Source organism: Cherax quadricarinatus, chromosome 30 (genome assembly GCF_038502225.1).
Source record: "Cherax quadricarinatus isolate ZL_2023a chromosome 30, ASM3850222v1, whole genome shotgun sequence".
Taxonomy (NCBI): Eukaryota; Metazoa; Arthropoda; class Malacostraca; order Decapoda; family Parastacidae; genus Cherax; species Cherax quadricarinatus.
Window position 1 is genome coordinate 28,032,589 of NC_091321.1, and position 6,000 is coordinate 28,038,588.

Below are 6,000 nucleotides of genomic sequence, written 5' to 3' on the forward strand. Positions count from 1 at the left end.
TACCCTATTTCTAAACCAATACTTTCCTGTGTCCTTTCTAAATCTAAACTTATCTAATTTAAATCCATTACTGCGGGTTCTCTCTTGGAGGGACATCCTCAAGACCTTATTAATATCCCCTTTATTAATACCTATCTTCCACTTATACACTTCGATCAGGTCTCCCCTCATTCTTCGTCTAACAAGTGAATGTAACTTAAGAGTCTTCAATCTTTCTTCATAAGGAAGATTTCTAATGCTATGTATTAATTTAGTCATCCTACGCTGAATGTTTTCTAACGAATTTATGTCCATTTTGTAATACGGAGACCAGAACTGAGCTGCATAATCTAGGTGAGGCCTTACTAATGATGTATAAAGCTGCAGTATGACCTCTGGACTTCTGTTGCTTACACTTCTTGATATAAGAACATAAGAAAGGAGGAACACTGCAGCAGGCCTGTTGGCCCATACTAGGCAGGTCCTTTACAATTCATCCCACTAACAAACATTTGACCTACCCAATTTTCAATGCTACCCAAGAAATAAGCTCTGATGTGCAAGTCCCACTCAAATCCAACCCATCCCACTCATGTATTTATCCAACCTAAATTTGAAACTACCCAAAGTCCTAGCCTCAATAACCCAACTAGGTAGACTGTTCCACTCATCTACTACCCTATTTCCAAACCAATACTTTCCTATGTCCTTTCTAAATCTAAACTTATCTAATTTAAATCCATTACTGCGGGTTCTCTCTTGGAGAGATATTCTCAAGACCTTGTTAATATCCCCTTTATTAATACCTATCTTCCACTTATACACTTCGATCAGGTCTCCCCTCATTCTTCGTCTAACAAGTGAATGTAACTTAAGAGTCTTCAATCTTTCTTCATAAGGAAGATTTCTAATGCTATGTATTAATTTAGTCATCCTACGCTGAATGTTTTCTAACGAATTTATGTCCATTCTGTAATATGGAGACCAGAATTGAACTGCATAATCTAGGTGAGGCCTTACTAATGATGTATAAAGCTGCAGTACGACCTCTGGACTTCTGTTGCTTACACTTCTTGTTATAAATCCCAGTAATCTATTTGCCTTATTACGTACGCTTAGGCATTGCTGTCTTGGTTTAAGGTTGCTGCTTACCATAACCCCCAAGTCCTTTTCGCAATCTGTATGGTTAAGTTCTACATTATTTAACTTATAAGTGCTAGGGTTATGGACACTCCCGAGCTTCAGAACCTTGCATTTATCTACATTGAACTGCATCTGCCACTTTTCTGACCAAGAGTAGAGTTTGTCTAAATCCTCCTGAAGTTCCCTAACATCTACGTTTGAATCAATTATCCTACCTATCTTCGTGTCATCGGCGAATTTGCTCATATCACTAGTAATTCCTTCATCAAGATCATTGATATATATTATAAACAACAACGGGCCCAAGACTGATCCCTGTGGAACGCCACTTGTTACTGATCCCCACTCGGATTTAACCCCATTTATGGACACTCTTTGCTTCCTGTCTGTGAGCCATGATTCGATCCACGAGAGCACCCTTCCCCCAATGCCATGAGCTGCTACTTTCTTCAACAGTCTTTGGTGCGGAACTCTATCAAATGCCTTACTAAAATCTAAGTAAATAATATCAAATTCTTTATCGTGGTCAACAGCCTCAAAAGCTTTACTGAAGAAAGTTAATAAATTAGTTAGACAAGACCGGCCTCTTGTGAATCCATGCTGAGTATCATTAATCAAGCTATGCTTATCGAGATGGCTTCTTATAATCTCAGCTATAATTGACTCTAGTAATTTGCCTACAATTGAGGTCAGGCTTATTGGGCGGTAATTTGACGGTAACGACTTGTCCCCTGTTTTAAAAATAGGAATTACATTAGCCATCTTCCACATATCAGACACTGCACCTGTTTGAAGAGATAAATTAAAAATATTAGTTAATGGTTCACAGACTTCCATTTTGCATTCCTTTAGAACCCTTGAAAAAACCTCATCAGGACCCGGTGACTTATTTTGCTTCAGTCTGTCTATCTGCTTCACAACCATTTCACTAGTGACTGTGATGTTACATAATTTATCTTCTTCTGATCCACTATAAAAATTAATTACCGGAATATTATTAGTGTCTTCCTGTGTAAAAACCGAGAGAAAATAATTATTTAAAATCGAGCACATTTCATTCTCTTTGTCAGTAAGATGCCCATAGTTATTTTTAAGGGGACCTATCTTATCTCTGACTTTTGTTCTATAGACCTGGAAAAAACTTTTTGGGTTAGTTTTAGAATCCCTAGCAACTTTAATTTCATAGTCCCTTTTAGCTTTTCTTATCCCCTTTTTAATGTCCCTCTTAATGTCAATATACTGATTCATAAGATGACCCTCGCCTCTTTTGATACGCCTATAAATTCCTTTCTTATGCCCTAGTAGATATTTCAGCCTATTATTCATCCATTTTGGGTCATTTCTATTTGATCTAATTTCCTTATAAGGGATAAACGTTCTTTGAGCAGCATGTATTGTGTTCAGAAAACTGTCATATTGATAGCTCTCTTCGTTACCCCAGTCAACAGATGATAAGTGTTCTCTAAGCCCATCGTAATCTGCTAAGCGAAAATCTGGGACTGTTACTGAGTTATCCCTACTATCATACTTCCATTCAATTCTACATGTAATTGATTTGTGGTCGCTGGCACCCAGTTCCTCTGAAACTTCTAAATTATTAACAAGGGATTCATTGTTTGCCAGAACTAAGTCAAGCAGGTTATTACCCCTTGTAGGTTCTGTCACAAACTGCTTCAAAAAACAATCCTGAACTACTTCTAAGAAATCGTATGATTCTAAATTCCCAGTTAAGAAATTCCTATCAATATGACTAAAGTTAAAGTCTCCTAGAATTACTACATTATCGTGCCTTGTGGCCCTAACAATTTCCTCCCATAGTAGTCTCCCCTGGTCCCTATCTAAATTTGGGGGACGGTATATCACACCTAAAATTAATTTTTCATGCCCCTCTGAAAATTCTATCCAAACAGACTCTGTATGTGTTACTTCAGACTTAATACCTGTTTTTATAAGAACATAAGAACATAAGAACGAAGGAACACTGCAGAAGGCCTACTGGCCCATGCGAGGCAGGTCCAAGTCCCTACCGGCTTAAGCCAATGCACCCAACCTAGTCAGGTCAGGTCACATTGAGTTAAGGGAGGAACACGGCAACCGACCTGTTAGCACAAGCTATCAGGTCTAACTCACACCCACCCCCATCTACTCATGTATTTATCCAACCTATTTTTAAAGCTACACAACGTTCTGGCCTCTATAACGGTACTTGGGAGTTTGTTCCACTCATCCACAACTCTATTACCAAACCAGTACTTTCCTATATCCCTCCTGAATCTGAATTTTTCCAACTTAAAACCATTGCTGCGAGTCCTGTCTAGGCTAGATATTTTCAGCACACTATTTACATCCCCTTTATTTATTCCTGTCTTCCACTTATAAACCTCAATCATATCCCCCCTGATTCTACGTCTTTCTAGAGAGTGCAGTTTCAGGGCCCTTAGTCTATCCTCATAGGGAAGGTTTCTGATACATGGGATCATCTTTGTCATCCTCCTTTGTACATTTTCCAGAGAATTTATATCCATTCTGTAATACGGTGACCAAAACTGTGCAGCATAATCTAAATGAGGCCTAACCAAGGATGTATAGAGTTGAAGAACAACCTGAGGACTCCTATTATTTATGATTCTTGATATGAAGCCAAGGATTCTATTAGCTTTATTGCGAACACTTATGCACTGTTGTCTTGGTTTCAGATTACTGCTAACCAGAACTCCTAAATCTTTTTCGCAATCCGTAATATTAAGATCTACATTATTTAGTTTATATGTGGCATGGTTATTGTCCTGTCCAACATTTAGAACTTTGCATTTGTCTATATTAAACTGCATCTGCCACTTCTCCGACCACTGCATCAGTCTATTCAAATCTTCCTGGAGTGCTCGAATGTCCTCGTCAGAATGAATTCGACGGCCTATTTTGGTGTCATCGGCAAACTTGCCGATGTCGCTCTTTATGCCCTCATCTATGTCGTTTATGTAGATTGTGAACAGCAGGGGGCCCAACACTGACCCCTGTGGAACACCGCTCGTGACGCTTCCCCACTCTGATTTCTCCCCATTTATGCAAACTCTCTGCTGCCTATTTGTCAACCATGCCTCTATCCAGGAAAAAATTTCTCCTCCTATTCCATGTGCTTTAATTTTCCTCAATAGTCTCTGATGTGGGACCCTGTCAAAAGCCTTACTGAAGTCCATATACACAATATCATATTCATTACCATGATCTACCTCCTCAAATACCTTAGTGAAAAAAGTTAATAAATTCGTAAGGCAGGAACGCCCCTTTGTAAAACCATGCTGAGATTCGTTGATTAATTTATGCTTTTCAAGGTGGCTACGAACTGCCTCGGCAATTATTGATTCCATAAATTTTCCCACTATGGAGGTTAGGCTTATTGGTCTATAGTTCGAAGCTAAGGACCTGTCACCTGTTTTGAAAATAGGTATCACATTTGCCATTTTCCACTTATCTGGCACCATGCCAGTTTGTAGTGATATGTTGAAAAGATTAGCCAAAGGTGTGCTAAGCTCCTCTTTACATTCCTTTAGAACCCTTGCATACAGTTCATCAGGGCCTGGGGATTTGTTAGGTTTTAATTTATCTATTTGCCTAAGGACCATGTCACTTGTGACCCTAATCGTGCACAGTTTATTATCGTCCTGTTCTACATAATTTATCATTACTGGAATATCGCTGGTATCCTCCTGTGTAAAAACTGAGAGGAAGTATGTGTTAAAAATTCTACACATTTCCTTATCACTGTCAGTGAGCTGACCCGAGGAACTTTTGAGTGGGCCTATATATATAATAGTTCAAGCGATCTCGGACATACAATGCCACCCCACCCCCCTTCCCGATACTTCTATCTACTTGGAACAATTTAAAACCCTGAATGTGACATTCTGCAGGCATGTCCCGACTTTTTGAATTAAACCACGTCTCAGTAATGGCAAATACATCTATGTTACCTGCACTAGCAACTAGTCTCAACTCGTCCATCTTATTCCTAGCACTGCGACTATTTGTGTAATAAATATTTAATGACCCTCCTATCTCTTTACCCTTCCTGCTCCTTTCTGTTATTCCACTAAACCTATTACTGTCATTGTCAATTAGTGCCACTGGCTTTCCAATATCCTCCTCATTTTGCCTATTACTAGTTCTCCTAGTATTCATGTTACTACCCTGCGACTTCACAGTTTTCCCGCCAAAACCCATACCACTAACTATTCCTAGTTTAAAGACCTAACAGCTCCCTCCACTGCGTTGGCCAGTGCTCCCATCCCACACCTAGACAAGTGAACCCCATCTCTGGCATACATGTCATTTCTGCCATAGAAGAGGTCCCAGTTGTCAATGAATGTTACCGCATTTTCCCAGTAATCTATTTGCCTTATTACGTACGCTTAGGCATTGCTGTCTTGGTTTAAGGTTGCTGCTCACCATAACCCCCAAGTCCTTTTCGCAATCTGTATGGCTAAGTTCTACATCATTTAACTTATAAGTACTAGGGTTATGGGCACTCCCAAGCTTCAGAACCTTGCATTTATCTACATTGAACTGCATCTGCCACTTTTCTGACCAAGAATAGAGTTTGTTTAAATCCTCCTGAAGTTCCATAACATCTACGTTTGAATCAATTATCCTACCTATCTTTGTGTCATCGGCGAATTTGCTCATATCACTAGTAATTCCCTCATCAAGATCATTGATATATATTATAAACAACAACGGGCCCAAGACTGATCCCTGTGGAACGCCACATGTTACAGATCCCCACTCGGATTTAACCCCATTTATGGACACTCTCTGCTTCCTGTCAGTGAGCCATGACTCGATCCATGAGAGCACTTTTTCCCCAATGCCATGAGCTGC